We start from the raw sequence: 15618 nt of genomic DNA on the forward strand, positions 1-15618 counted from the left end.
CCTGAAAAACTCACCTCCCTCTGAGGCCCTGACAGAACTCTGACTGATGGCAACACACACACAAGAAGCTGCAGGCCAGAGGGGTGAGTTCCTCAAAAGGTTAAACACAGAGTTACCATGAGACCCAACAATTCCACTCCTAGGTATGTACTCAAGAGAATTAAAAACATACATACACACAAAGACATGAATATTCATAGCAGTATTATTCATAATTATTCATCTTCCCAAAGTGGAAGCGTCCAAATGTCCATCAACAGATGAACAGAAAAATAAACTGTGGCATATTAATACAGTGGAATATTATTCAGCAGCAAAAAGGAATAAAGGATTCATTCATGCTACGACGTGGATGAACCTTCCAAGCGTAAGTTAGGTAAAAAGAGCCGGACACAAAAGGCAACATATTGTATGATCCCATTTATATGAAATGTCCAGAACAAGTGAATCTATAGACAGAAAGTAGATCAGTGGTGGCTTAGGGCTGCAGTGGAGGTGGGGAGATGGGGAGCAACTGCTAAAGGTTATGGGGTTTCTTTTTGCGGTGATGAAAATGTTCTAAAATTAAATGTATTGATGGTTGCAAAACTCTGTGAATGTTAAAAACCATTGTACACTTTAAATGGGTGAATCATGGTATGCAAATTATATCTCAATAAAGCTGTTACAAAAATAAAAGAAACCTAGAGATGGGACTGGAGTTGTACCCTCTCACTGATAAATTTCATCAGCCGCCACACAAACAGAACGAAACTAAACATGAATCATTACGTACGACCTCTCGCTTCCTCTAACTTCCTGTGTGCTTTTCCTTCACTTGCACACCCTACCCGTGAACACACTTGACCTAAGAACGCTGGTTGCAAACCCTGGGCTGGTGCTCAACGTGGTCCTCCGTGTTGATGGCTCTGAGTAACTTTCAAGATCTCATTTATTCCAAGAAACATTTATTTAGAACCCATGTTCTGCAAAGCACTTTGAAGAAAAGAAATATAGCTATGCCCTCAATTGTTTGCAGTCCTATAGGAGAGTTAAGACCTATCATTTAGGATTCACTCACTTGACATAAAAGAAAAACCCCAAATACCAGTGGCTTAAACAAGATAAACTTAGTTCTCTTCCTTGAGGTCACTAAGAACCCAGGCTCTTTATGTTTCTGTTGTGTTCTAACACAACGATTTCCCATCCTAAGGGTCACTTCCTGGGCCAGTATGGCTGCTGGAGTGGGTTGAGAATGAATGGGAATTGAGGCAGAGGGAGCAAAGAAATGACACAGTACTTGGATGTGCATAGGGGACAAAAGAGGAATTTGTGAAGATAGGAGATAGACGCAAGTGAAGGGACCTGATGCAGAAGGAGAAACTGATGATGGCTTTGGGGGTAGAACACCTCAGGAGTTCAGTTCTTGAGAAGATGAGAGGAGATGGCAGCTACGGACCATGTGGAGCAAATGATCTTGGGGTGGAGCAGGGACACTCTTCCAATTGTCACAAGAAGTTGAACAGGGTTCAGATGGGGAGGTGGGAAGGTGCGGGCACTCCTCAGGGACTGCTTCTGGTTTCTCATTGAAGTGGTCTCCTTCCCCCTCTTTCTTTCTTTCTTTTTTTCTCTCCTGACAAACACACCAGGGCAGGGCACCAAATATATCACTGTTCCACCTAGTTGGCTACTGATAACGTAGTATCCCTCAGACACTTGGTTTCGTGAACTGTATAATGTCCCAGAGTAAGATGGCTGCCCAAAGACAAGCTGCCAGAAGCAGATGGGAGAACACTGAGGGTCTTCCTGAGCCCATGAGTAGTAGGGCCCCCCAAGCCTGGCCTCCTGTTCTGGTTCTTTCTCTGCCAGGCATCAGGCTTCTCTCTGTCGCTGGTTTCCAAAGCTGCTTGCCTTTGGCACAGCTTCTCTGTGTCCACCCCCAGGAGACAGCTTCCAGAAGCTAAAGCCCACACGTCACTGGCCCCTCTCCAGATGCCGGCCAAAGTGCCTGCAAGGCTTTCCAAACCTCACATTGTCTTTCAGACACAGAGCTGGGGACACAGAGCTCTTGTGATGGGACAATCACTGCTTTCTGGGCTCTGCTGACTCGGGAGACACTGGCTGGGTGTGGCAGGCAGGGAGCCCAGGACAGGGCTGCCCACTGCCAGTCAGGCCTGGGGAGAAGGTGCAGGTCTCAGGGCCCTGGGCTGGCTCCTGGCTGGGGTGGGGAGGGCCAGGACAGAGAGAGTGTTCACTCCTCCTCCAGACAGTTGTCAAACACTCATCTCTGGGAATCCCTGTGGACCTGGCCCTGTGCTTGGTACCGTGGCAGCACAAAGACAAGAAGTCATGGCCCCTGCCTTCCAGGAACTTCTGTCCTATAGGCTCCAGCAGGACATTAACTACAGAAAAACAGAGCACAGGAGCGAATGTCAGCCAGGGATTTCTCAGTTGCTGTAACGTGACATCTAGAGCAAAAAGATTGTGTGGTTCTTACTTCTCAAAGTAATTCAGATTTGAATTACTTTGAAAGTAAATTTGAAACATTTGAAAGTAAATGTTATGTTTTAAAATATGTGTGTGTGTGTATCAAAATTAACATTAGATTTTTCTGGTTGCAAAATTCTAAGTAAGTTTATCAAAGCTGAAATCTTTTCTTTCTCTGTTAGCCCCCTCAGTTAGCTGGTACCCTAAGTCCATGCTTTGAATTATGCAACACCAAACCAATCTTAAAAAGGGAATATTTTGGCCCCATGTCTGAAAACATTCCAGCTTCAGGCTTGGCTGGATCCAGGTGCTTATAACATACCATATGAAAGCAGCCTGATTCTGCTTTTCTCTGTTTTGGCTTCATTCTTGGAGAAGCTCATACTCCTAGGATTGTATCCTGTGCTTATCAGTCCCGCTTGAAAGAATGGGCCCATCTCCTGGTCACACCAGCAAAGTCCTGATTTAACTAGCTCTGACTGGGTAACAGGCCCATTCCTGGACCAACCTCTATAGTGGTTAGGGGTGGGTGGAAATGAAGGTAATTGGAGAAAAATATGATGCTGTGACTGCTAGGCCTGAGTCATATGCCTCTGTCTGGATCCTGGGGTGGAGTCAGCTTTTTCTGGACCATATGACCGATGGTGGGTTATACAATAGATACTTTCCCAAGGAAGAGTGGGGTGTTATGATCAGGAGGCAGCTGGATGCAGGGTAGGGTCACAATCAACACCCACTGCTGGTAGGATAGTGGAATGTGCCCTCAGAGAGGTATGAGCCAAGGACTGTGGGAATTCAGGAGGGAGATGCCATTTCCAGCTAAAGGAATCAAGGAAGGCTTCACGTGAAGGATGCATCTGGCTGGGCCTTGAAGGACGACTGGAGTTTAAGTGTTGGCTCTGGCGGGACGGGGAGGAAGGGAATCCTGGCCAGAGGGAACAGTATGAGCAAAACACGGAGATAATCAGAGAGGAGCAAAAGCCGAAGCTGGATGAGGGAAAGGCCTTGAATGCCGGGCAAGGGGCATGGATTGAATTTGGAAGGCATTCGTGGATGGTTCCGGAGCCAAGGATGGCCTCCTCAGATCTGAGCTCCCGGGAGCTGCTACTACTTGCCAAAGGGGACCTGACCCTCTGCTCCTCTCCGCCCCTCTGGGCTGACTTGGGTGCCTACAGATCCCTCTTCCTTTGGTACAGCTCACACTCGGCTGGCATTTTCCAGTAGAAATGCTGAGTGAGAAGCAGAGGGAAAGTGCAAGCACAAAGTGTGATTACAGAGTCTAGCTTTCTCCTGCTAAAGTACAGAAAGCCTGAATACCCAGCATCCTCCTTACTCTGGGCTTAACCTCCCCTCCCCCACCCTGTCAGTTGAGCCTGAGGCTGGAATGGGGGTTGGCAGCAGTGTCCACTCCGTGGGACCCTCAGAATCCATTTTCTGCCCTGAATAGTACTTGCTCTAAAGCAGCCCTGGCTCAGGCGGGGGGGGGGGCACCCTCAAGTCTCACCCCTAAATTCCTCCCCTGACCCTGCTCTCATTGTGTCGCCCAGAAGTATCAGAAAAATCAGCTGAAGGCTGAGTGGGGCCTGGTTCTCAGCCCCTCAGGTGTAGGGTTGCGGACCAGTCAAAAGTGTGGGCTTTGGGGCTAGTCAAACCTGTGTTTGAATTCCACTTCTTTCCCTTACAGACAAGTCCCATGACCTCCCCAAGTCTCGGGTTCCTTTTCTGCAAAAGGGAACACGGAAGCTACCCTTCACGGGACTGGTGGGAGGATGAGATGGGATCCTGCCTGTTATACACAGGCACAGGGTACATCTGCAATAACCGGTGAAAGGGTGAAGGAGGGAAAGAGCCACCCAGGGAGGGAGGAAACGACCGGCAGACTCCTGCCCCTGGGAGCGCTCTGAGCTTAGCCTGTGCGTGAGGCCATGTAGTCAGGCTGTGCAGACGCAGGCGAAGGGAGGCCAGGATAGAGCACAGGGGCCAAAGGCATCACCACCCTCAGACACACTCCTGGACTTTGAGCTCTTTTTGCCTGTTGGGCTCAGGGAAGCCCCAATGAACACATCATCATGTCATCCATCCTGGAGCTCCCCAAATTCAGGGAGGCGTGGGCTCTGGGTCATGCCAGAGGGCCCGGAAATTCTGACTATGCCAATATGCCCCAGGTGGACCCCTCTGAGCTTCATGTTCCCCCATTCGTTAGGAGATCTGTGTCAGATTCTTCGAGGTCCCCAGGCTGCCAAAGGAGCAGGCTTTTAACAGAGTTTTCACAAAGCTCAGGCTGGATAGGCCTGAAGGATTGGGTAGGGGTGACAGGGAGGGAGACGAAGGCTCAAACCAGGGGTCCCCAGCTTTACTGAGCCCCTCAGCAAAATAATTTGAGGATGTATCCCCCAAAACGTACTTATTTATGTCAGAAACATATACTATTACACTAATATATTAGGCCCACTATAAAATACATATAAAATGAAACATTTTCAAGAGATATCAATAGGAAACAAACAAATTACAGCCCATCCATACAATAGACTACTACTGAGCTATAAAAAAGAATGAGGTCTTGTAACTCAATAAGGAGAAGATAACTAAATTTAAAAATGGACAAAAGATTCGAATAGACATTTTATCAAAGAAGATATGTGAATGGCTAATAAGCACATGAAAATGCTCAATTTCATTTACCATTACAGAGATGCAAATTAAAACCACATGAGCTACCCCTTCACACCCTCTAGCATGGCTACAATCAAAACGATAAATAGTGGAGGACAGCCAAGATGGCGGAGAACTAAACACCGTGCCTGCTTTCTTCCGTGAACACATTAAAATTACAACTAAATTATAGAACAATCAACCTGGAGAACCAACTGAAGTCTGGCTGAACAGAAGTTTTATAACTAAGGATAAAAAGAGAAGCCACATTGAGGCTGGTAGGAGGGATGGAGATGCAAAATGGGCTGATCCCAAACTTCCATGTGGCGGATGAAAATTGGAGGATACCTTGACGGTGTAGGTTCCCCCCAAAGGAACAAAGGGCTCCAGGCCCACTCCAGGCCCCTCAGGCCAGGAAAAGGAGCCCTCACAAGACCTGGCTGTGAAAAACAGCGGGCATTCCAACCATCCAAGTGGGACGGGAGGCTGTAGGAAACCCAGACGTCCTCTTAAGTGGCCGGCGTACAGACTGAATCACTTGAAGGCACTCACCTTGGGCTCCAGCGGAGGAACAGTGACTCAGGGGGTGTCGGAAGCATATGGGGAGCAGACTGAGGTGTGTAGCTTCAAGGCCAGAGCTGGAGGACAGCCCTGTTTTCCTCGTGAGGGGTCCTGTTCCCAAGCAGCTAGCAGGAAGCCGCCATCTTTAATATGTTGAGCCCCCCCCATGCTTATGGCCAAATCTGAATCTGATTGGTCTGGGAGCTCTACAGCTCTGCCCTGTTGACTCACTGGGACCCCGCCCCATCCAACTCCCCCAACGCCCGAGGCACTTTCTCTGTGAGCAGCCAGCCCTGCCACATTGCACTCTTTCTTGGAAAACTATCGGAGTCCCAGAGCCCTGGGCAGGCAACGACTGTTCTCGGTGAGCTCTGAGAGTTTTGCTGAGTAGCTCCAGGCTCAGCACTGGCACCAACCAGAGTCTACAGTAACCTGGTGACCACAAGTTTCTCACTGTAGTGACTCCCTGAGACCCTGCCTTTTCCAACTTGCATACCACACGGGGCTTTATCAGCCGCTGAACTTTACGGGAGCTAGCAGGTGGCAGCAGGACTTGGGGAGTCCTGGCTTTTTGCAGAGATACCCCAGGCCCAGTACTGGTGGCAGCCATCTTCAGTTTGCAGCGTGGCCTCTCCCACATGCCTCCAGGTTTAGCACAGGGAGCAAAAAACCACGGATTGCTTTGTAGCTCCTACCAGGTAGTTCCTGGCTGGTCACAAGCAGTGGATGACCTATGCCTGCACCAGAGCCCCTCCCAAAAGGCCCCAGAACCAACATACTTGGAGGTTGGCTTCAGACCATAGCAGAGCACTGCTCAATTGACCCCTCAAGCGGTACATACAATGGGTGGTCTCAACAGGCACCAGAGCCTGCTGGGGCAAATTCCACTCAGTGAGGTAAGCCCCCCATAGAGCAGCCCATAAGCTGTGGATGGGGCAAAAACCCACAGCCAATCAGCCTGTGGGTCAATCGCACCCACTGATGTGCCAATAGCAATCAAGTCTCAACTATAACAGGAGGACACACACAAACCACATAAGGGACACTCCTGGAGCACCCGGTGCAGGTGACTGGGGAGACTATGCCAGGGCCCCATAGGCCACCTGGCAAGACTGGGAGACATAGCAGATCTACCTCTTACACAGAAACAAACACAGGGAGGCAGCCAAAATGAGGAAACAAAGAAATATGTCCCAAATAAAAGAACAGGAGAAAACTCTAGAAAAAGAATTAAACAAGATGGAGGCAAGCAACCTACCAGAGACAGAATTCAAAACAATGGTTATGAGGATGCTCAAGGAACTCAGTGAGAACTTTAACAAAGAAATTGCAAGCATAAAAAAAGGACATGGAAACCATAACATGGAACCAGTCAGAAGTGAAGAATACAATAACTGAAATGAAGAATGCACTAGAAGGAATCATCAACAGATTAGATGAAGCAGCGGATATAATCAGCGATTTGGAAGACAAGGTAGTAGAAAACACAATAGGAACAGCAAAAAGAAAAAAGAATAAAAAAATAAAAAATTAGGATAGTTTCAGAGACCAGTGGGACAACATGAAGCATAACAACATTCACATCATAGGGGCACCAGGAGAAGAGAGAAAGCAAAGGATTGAGACCCTATCTGAAGAAATAATGACTGAAAACGTTCCTAACCTGGCTAAGGAAATAGACATACAAGGCCAGGAAGTACAGAGAGTCCCAAACAAGATGAAAACAAACAGGTCCAGACCAAGACACATTAAAATTAGAATGGCAAAGGTTAAAGACAAAGAGAGGATCCTAAAAGCAAAAAGAGCAAGACAATTAGTTACTTACAAAGGAGCTCCCATAAGATCGGCAACTGATTGGTCCCAGAGCCCAGCCCAGTGCCCACACTTATGGGCACTTGTCAGGAGATAAGAGAATATGGTGACTGGCTGAGCCGGGGTCCCACTACTCAGGACCCAGCCTTAGTTTGGCCGTTTTTCCACAGTGTGACCTCGGGCCCTCATCTGTAAAGGGGCATAATAATAATACCCCTCGCATAGGGTTGGTGTGATGACTAGAGAATGGCCTGGCAGAGGGCTGTCAGCTAAAATGCAGCACGCCTATACTGCATGGAGCAAACATGCTCCAGGGTCTTGGGAGTGTTATCTTGGGAGAAGTGGGCAAGGAACTGAGGGCAATTATGAGGGATGGCGAAGGATGGACGGGGCAGAGGTGCCAAGGTTCAGCATGGAGGCCTGAGCTCAGAACCACCCTCTGAGCAGGAGCCCTGCGCTGGCGGAGGGCCAGAGCCCTCTCCCTCTGCACCACGCCAGGCCTCACCTTGCCTCTTCCTCCACTACACGTCGTCAGCCTCATCCCCCAGCCTTGGAGCTCAGGGCTGCACTGAAACTTGTAGGCTGGGGTCCGGAAGTGGACGAGACTCCAGGGTTTTCTTGGTCCACGTGCCCAGCGGCCCCCAAACTCTTTGGAACCTGCCCTATCTTCATTGAGAATCAGCCCCTGGAAAAAGACCTCTGGCGCCCCCTACTGGCAGCTCTGGGTCAACAAACCAATCCCTGGTTCGCAGAGGCTGATCCCGACCCGTGTCCTGAGCACACCTGGGACGACTTCCAGTGGCAGAGAGGTGGTTCGGAGCCCCATCAAGACCGAGGTCTGGCTTGTGATATTTACCCAGACTCCTGCAGCTGCCTAACTGGTTTCCCTCTCGCCCTCCTGCACTCACAGCTGGGAGAACACCTTTCTTTAAAAGCCTATCTGTGGAATACTACTTAGCAATAGCAAGTAATGAACTCTTAATACCCACACGACTTGAATGGATCTTAAGGGCATTATGCTGAGTGCAGAAAGCCAATCTCAAAAGGATACATGTTCTAGGGTTCCAACTATATATATCGCTTTCTCCAAATGACAGAATTGTAGAGGGAAAGGTTGCTAGGAATTAGGGAGGGGCAAGGAGGGTGTGGCTATAAAGGGGCAGCACGAGGGATTTCTTTTAACGTGACGGAACAAGTCTGTATCTTGATTGTGGTGGGGGTTATATAAATCTATACATGGGATAAAATGCCAAGAAATTATACAGAAAAACGTACAAAAAATGAGTGCATGCAAAAAATGGTGAAATCAAGTAAAGTCTGTAGTTTAAAAATTGTAGAGCGCCACTGCTTTCCTGGTTTTCATAATGCAGTAGTTATGTAAGCTGCCACCACTGGGGGAGGCGGGTGATGGGTACATGGACCTCTCTGTACTATTTATGTGGCTTCTTGTGAATCAATAATTCTTTCAAAGTAAAAAGTTTATTAAACGGAAAAAGCAAACCTGGTTATATCATCCACCTGCTCGTCTCTACCTGGCAGCACTCGGTGGGCTGCGGAGAGTGAAATCCATGAAAGGAAGTCTGCCAACTTCCTTAATAAACCAAACCGTTTCTGAGGCTGGCGACGGAAGAATATGACCTGGAGGGGGCGGGGTGGGTGGGAGGCAGGGATTGGACCTCAGAGCCAGTTCTACCTGGTCGGGCCTCGCTTGTTAATCCCAATGGGTCGTCTACTGTGCTGGCCTGAAGGGGACGCTCTTCCACCTCCGACGTACTGGCCCCAAATGGACAAAGTACCCTTTCCTTAGCACTGCTGGTACTAAGTCTTGAAAAAAGGCTGCTCTAGAACTGTCAGAAACAAGTCACAGTCCAACGTGCAGTCCCGCCTGCCAGGTATTCTGGCTGCACCCTGGGGGCTCCTCCAGGACACTTGTGCGTCTGACTTCCACTGGGCCCACCACAGAGGCTGTCCCGCCCCAGGAACCAGGACGCCTGGGGCCTGAGGAATGAAGACTAGAGAAGCTTCACAAGTGTCCCTGCATCAGGTTCTGGGCCATGTAGATGGCACACAAGTCTCCGAGGTAAGTGTGAATGTCCTAACATTGAGCTGACACTTCCCAAGACCTCCCTGCTCAGGGATCTTCCTGCCCGTTGTCCTGATGACCATGGGTGCCACAGGAACCCTTTCATTGTGGTCCACAAGGCCTTGCACACTGTGCCCTGCCAGCCTCTCCAGCATCACCTCACATCCATGCCCACTGGATTTCTAGGCTTCCGTCCCGATGGTCTTGGATTTTGTTCTCAGAAGCCTTTCTGTCTCAGAGCCTTTGTGCACGCTGTTCCCTCTAACTAGACACTTTCCATAATTCCTCGCCTTGTTGACTTGTCCTCATTTTTAGTGCTTGGCTCAAATGTGACTTCTGCATTGGGATCCGGGGTCCATGGGGAACAGTTATATCCCAGTGACACCTTCGGAGCAGTCTGCTTCAGAGCACCAAGTAGTCAGGTCAAACACCTTATTATGTCCAGTTCTGCTTTAGACCTGGATAAGGGGGTCCCTGCCGAGCTATGGGTCCCCTTACTCTGTACCTTCTCTGGCCCTCCTCACAGGATGAGGAATCCGTGGGGCCTCCTTAAGCCCAGGCCCTTCCCTTTAAACCATGCTCCTGCTATGCGGGACTCCGGAATCCCCTGCCCAAATGGCTCCAGGCCCATTTCCTCAAGGGTGGACCAAGGGACAGCAGGTTGCAGGGGGCATGGCGTTTTGCACCTGTGAACTGGAGTGTCCACATGTGCACATCTGAACCTCTTCTTGGCACAGGATGGTTCTGCGAGTGCGAAGCTCTTCTCATGCCACCATGTTTGGGCACAGATTTTGGAAGAATCAAAAAAGTTTACATTCAAACCTGGCCTTCCAGGTCAGTATGAAAGTGTATTTGTCAGAGTAGGAGAATAGAACATACTTTATTGAACAGTTGTTAGCTTGATGTATAACTTTACAGTATTTCAATGTATGAGGCCTCCATTTGTCTTGCCCCAGCCCTGCTGGCATTAGGGGTGGACTTGTGTCAGCCTGACCCACCAGACCATAAGCTCCACCAGGGAGGCATGTGCAATACCCCTGCTCGAGAGGACACCCCCCAAAAGATGCCATCCACAGAGCTGAAGTCAGTACACAGGTAAATCCCTCAGGGCTGCTGGCTTCCTGTGTGTGTAGGGGGGAGGAGAGGTGGTGGCTAAGGGTGAGGGGGCTGCTGGCTGTCAGGGGCATGGGGAATGGTGGCTTCAGCCTGAGGGGCTTGCTGGCTGGCCTCACCCACCCCAGCAACTTGGACAGACCAGGACCGGGTAGGCACATTCACATCTGAACAAAGCTCTAGTGACCACACAGCTGAGCACGAGGGGACACCAAAAATGACAGGTTATTGCTGTCTCTGCTCTCAAAATAAACCCAGATGATAAATGCTGAGCATGGGGCTTGGGTGCTTCTGGAATGTCCCCCTGCCTCAGCTACCCTGAGATAACTCGGCTCCCTGTGTTCACAGGAAACCAAGGTGGCCAAAACGCAATGATCCAGACCCCGCAAAAAGAGGAAGCTATTCAACAGCCTCCACACAGAGCGAGGCCGCAGCCTCCCCAGGACCACTCAGCTATACTCTTTACAACGTGTACATCACATCTGGCAGCCACCGTATTCCGTGTTCAGTTTGGGGACTGATCTGTTATCAGCTCTGGCGGGCGGAGCACTGGGTGAGGGTCCTCTACAAGTGCCAGGACAACACACATGGACACAGTTCTGGGACCACCGCCAACCCACACGGCGGTCCTCCCTGAGTTTCTGCAAGGCCAGAACACCAGCCAAAAGTAAGTGATGGCTTCTGTGGCTCTAGGCTCCGTGAGCTGGAGGAGTGGCCATTTCTCACCTTCCAGGCACTTGGAAGATACCTGTCACTCCAGCAGCCAGCACAAGTGACTAAATACGATGCTAGAATCATAACCCTGGGGTTCGGCACAAGGACCAGGCACGTAGGAAAAGCCCCCGACCCCAAGGGGAATCTCTGCTCCTCCACACTTACTTACCATCTGAGGCCCTGCACGTGCCAGTCAAGCTGCTCATCTCCACCTGCCTGGCTCTGAGCAAGCACCGAGGTTTGGCTGTTGAGGGGCAGCTGGTGGGGCTGACGGGGGACTCTGCATTAAGTTCTCAGATTGACGCAGACTGGTCAGGGAAGAATGGGTGCCGAGTTGGGGTGAAGAGTCAGAGGTGGGGACAGCAGAGGTGAAAGGACATAAAGACCTCACTTTAAATAAAATTGGGTAAGGGTGGTAGGAACTGGGGCAGCAAAAGTTGGGGGCAGTTTAGCAAAGACTTACGTATGAGGGATGCTCTCAGGAGGGTTCGAGATGGAAAGAAGTATATGATGGGCCAGGAAGTTAGGAGTTGAGTCTGTGAGGACAAGAAGATACATCCTTCTAAGACCTGGGACAGGACTGTGAGCACAGTTATCAAGAAAGGAGTGAGCTCCAAAGAGCATCTACTTTGGGCTGGGTCTTAAACGAGAGTGGGGTAGAGGTGGGGTGTTTACAGCGAGCAGGCCATGGAGAGCTGAGCAGGGGGTTATGGGAGATAGGGATAAGAAAGCTGATCCAAAAAAGGGCAAACCACAATGGTGGGTCTCGAGGTTTGCGTGGAGCATTAGGATTGCCAAAGCGGTTGAGAGGTGAGGATGAGCTGAGTTAGAGGGAGGCGGAGGGATGTGGCCGATGGAGGTTGCCCCCGCCCGCGGCAGCCCCAAAAACTCTACTTGGCCTGAGTGGGGTCAAAGGTAAGGCTGCATTTACGCAAGACAGGTGGTGAGGGGGTGGGGGTAAGGGCTGGAGTCAGGTCATGGGTGGGAGAAGATGTAGGGACGCGCCAGCAGTGCCAGTGCGAGACCAAGGCCAGGAACCGAGTGGGAAGTGGGGACAAGGGGCGTGGGCTGGGAAGGGTGAGGACTCTGAAGCAGGACAGTCTCAAGGCAAACGGTTTGGGATCCCGGCGAAGGCTGCTGGCCCATCGCCCGTTCGCGTCCCAGCCCTGCCTCCCCGCTCGCCCCCGACTACTAACTCACCAAGGGGAGGGGGACCAGGACAGGGTTGCCCCAGCCCGCGGCAGCACCAAAAACTCTACTGTAGTATCCAGGCTAAAGACAACCGGGAGTCAGCACGTCCGGTCGGATTCCGGCCCCGCCCCCGGTCCGCGGAGCCAATCGCGGAGCCCAAAGGAGCCCTGGGGCGGGGCCAGCGCTCCCGGCTGCCCCAGGCTCCCAGCGCCGGAGCGGGTGCTAGGTCTTGGGAGGCTGGGGACACCGTAGGGTAGGAGCATTACATCTGTTACATCCGTTACACCCGTTACCGGCAGGCGTGGCCACTGCGTTCAACGGAATGCGTCCTCACTGCCGACTTCCTTCGGGGTCCACTAGATGCCGGTCCAGGGGGCCGTCGGGGGTGGCTACAGGGCTGGCAGGGGAACAGGCCAGTTCGTGGAAGCTCCACTGATCTCTGCCGCGGGTGGCGTGGGGGTGGAGTGCGGGGGTTCCTTTCTGGGAAGGTCGACGTCCCAGTGCCTCTTTCCACTTATAAAATCAGCTGTTGGTGTGTGGCCCTCCACTGTGTGGGGGCTGTTGCCCCTTCAGAAATCCTCCAGGTGTGATAACCGCCCCTTCTCGGTTTTAGCCTAGATGAATGCTGAGCGCCTTCACTACCGTCAATGGCAGAGCAAGAAGATTAGAAATAAAATCTTGGTGAAATGTGAGGACCCCCGCTCTAACCTAGGCGACGAGTGGTCAGGGATTTAACGTTCGTGGAAAACAGAGGCTCCTACTGTTTGCCAGGTAGGAACTGTGGTTTGTCCTTACCAACCCTGTGGAAGGTAGGTGCCGTTGTTGCACCCATAGCACAGATAAGAAAACAGGCTTGAGAGAAGTTGAGTAACTTGGGGGCTCAAGGCCACACAGCTAATTAATGGTTAGAAGCAGGATTCTCACCCAGCTCTTTCTGATTCTAGTTGGGGAAGTAGCATAGTTCAGTGACAGCAAGAGGGCTTTGGAGCCAGGAAGGCTTAGGTTTGAATCCCAGCTCTAACCCTGGCTGTTTTCTGAGTCTTCCCTAAACAGTGAGGGGCCCAGGGCAACCCAACAAGTGAGGGGCCAAGACAACTGTCATAGTGTCAGTATCTTTCAATAGGTCCCTTGAGATGGCCTTGAAGATAGAAACTTCTCAATTGAATTTTACTGTTCAGAAAAGAGAAGTCAAGTCACACCACCCATGGCCCATTAGCCTCAGGCAGAGGGGCCAGAGTGTGTGACTTCAGGGAAGTTCCAAAAGCTCTCTGAGCTTTAGTTCCTCATCTTAAGTTGGGGGAAGGATATCAGTTGTTGTGAGGATTTAATAAGGTAATATCCTTAGGGCAGTTTTTGGTCTGTAGTAAGCACTGGAAAATGAGTGGCTATTATTACAGTTCTGGCAGTTCTCACCTTCCCTATCCAGTTGGGTCCCGGCCTTTTAAGTGCTCTTCTGAGCACTGGAGTGACATCCTTTTTTGTTTGAGCCCCAGATGTATCCTTATTTGGCATCTGATCCTCAGTCCTCCTCCCTTTTCCCTTAGAGCCCTCTCTCCGGGTTCTGTTCTCCAGTGTATTCTAGTAACCTCCTCTAGTAGCCTGTCACGCAGCTGCCATTCTGGAACCAAGACAGGGCACACATTTGTTCATGAGTTTAAGAGTTTGGGGACAAAAATGGCCCCCACGATGGAGGTAGGTTCAGTGATCCAAATATCCCAGCAGCCCCAAAGACCTGATCGGAGGGGTCGGAAGTGGATGGTCCTCGATGGGCAGGAGGTCAAGTATGTTGGACATAACTGGTACTTGGCGAACCGGGGAGAGAACACCAGAATCAGTGCTTATTTGACTTAGTAACCGACACACCTTGGGGATGATGTGTCCTCCAGTTCTGACAGTTCTGGGGAAACGAGGGAGAGGAGCCCCTCTTCACCCTTCTTTGCTCACACTGCCTCTGGAAGGAGTATTGGCTACCACAGGGATTCTAACTTCAGCCCTGCTTTTCTTGCCAATGCCCCTTGTTATTTGTATATAAATACTTAGCTACTTACATCTTAATTCCTTACCACGAGGCTAGAGTTAGTTATGCATTTATGTATTTTAATACACGAAAAACAAGTATTTGACCAGCAATGCTGAGAAGCCAATATTACAAAACAAAATGTGCAGGTGGCCTGAGGCAGGACAGGTGTCACGCTGTGTTGTTGTCATGAGCTGTCTCACTTTCCTCACCTGGCTCCTCAGTAGTCTATTCACTAACCGGATTCTTCCCTATTATGACTTCGCGGAGCTCCCTGGGGTGAGAAGAAGAACGTCAGGGCTTTTACTAGTGAAAGGCACATTTAAACTATTCATTATTTCCTCATTTTAGATAAGAACTCTAAGTTGTCCCCAATCATTTACCCTTTATCCTCATCGATGGTCTCATCCTCATCAGAAGAATCTTGGTCTCCTAGTTTCTGTGCCCTGTTTTTCTTGTGTGTGGCATTGAGAGGTGTACACGTATCCCGAAGCCAAAGCGGCTGCCTCCTCCAGGAAGAGCTCGTCTAGAAAACACACAGGAAAACACCAATTCTGCCTCTCCCCTGCTTTCTCCTGCCCCGCATTTTATCCTCCTCAAATTTACCTGACTCTCCTCGTCCGATGGGCGTTTCTTATGCAGCAGAAACGGGAAGAAGCCCCTTGGAGGAAAACACACACCACAATTACTCATTCATGCCACTTTCCACGTCTCTGCAACACACAGCTCCGGACTGATTAGGACCAAATGGGTACCTCGGCCCATAATCACAACGAGCAAAATCACCACAGACCTGGGACCTTGAAGTCATTCCATGCGAGCTGCACTTCCCCAAGTTCTGTGTGTCTGTCCACAATGGCCCACAATGTCTCTGGGGAGACTTGTATGTGGCTCAGCGTGGAGTCCGGGCAGGATTTTCTGCCCCCTCAGTTTCTTGGTCTTGGCCAAGAAGCTGCCCTTGTGCAGTGGAAAGAAATGTACCAGAGTCCTGGGCAGAAGCACTGAA

General features: G+C 50.4%; 1 long non-coding RNA gene across 1 annotated transcript; it reads right to left on the reverse strand.

The window, feature by feature from the left end:
- Nucleotides 1-13911: 13911 nt before the first annotated feature.
- Nucleotides 13912-15617, reverse strand: LOC109454496 (uncharacterized). The gene is made up of 3 exons (XR_016022962.1): nucleotides 15219-15617; nucleotides 14996-15138; nucleotides 13912-14886 (listed from the first exon to the last, which is right to left on the reverse strand). It is a non-coding gene; the product is annotated as an uncharacterized LOC109454496 (long non-coding RNA).
- Between the last annotated feature and the right edge of the window lies 1 nt (nucleotide 15618).

This window comes from Rhinolophus sinicus, chromosome 12 (assembly GCF_057876585.1).
Source record: "Rhinolophus sinicus isolate RSI-liver-muscle chromosome 12, RSI-T2T, whole genome shotgun sequence".
Lineage (NCBI taxonomy): Eukaryota > Metazoa > Chordata > Mammalia > Chiroptera > Rhinolophidae > Rhinolophus > Rhinolophus sinicus.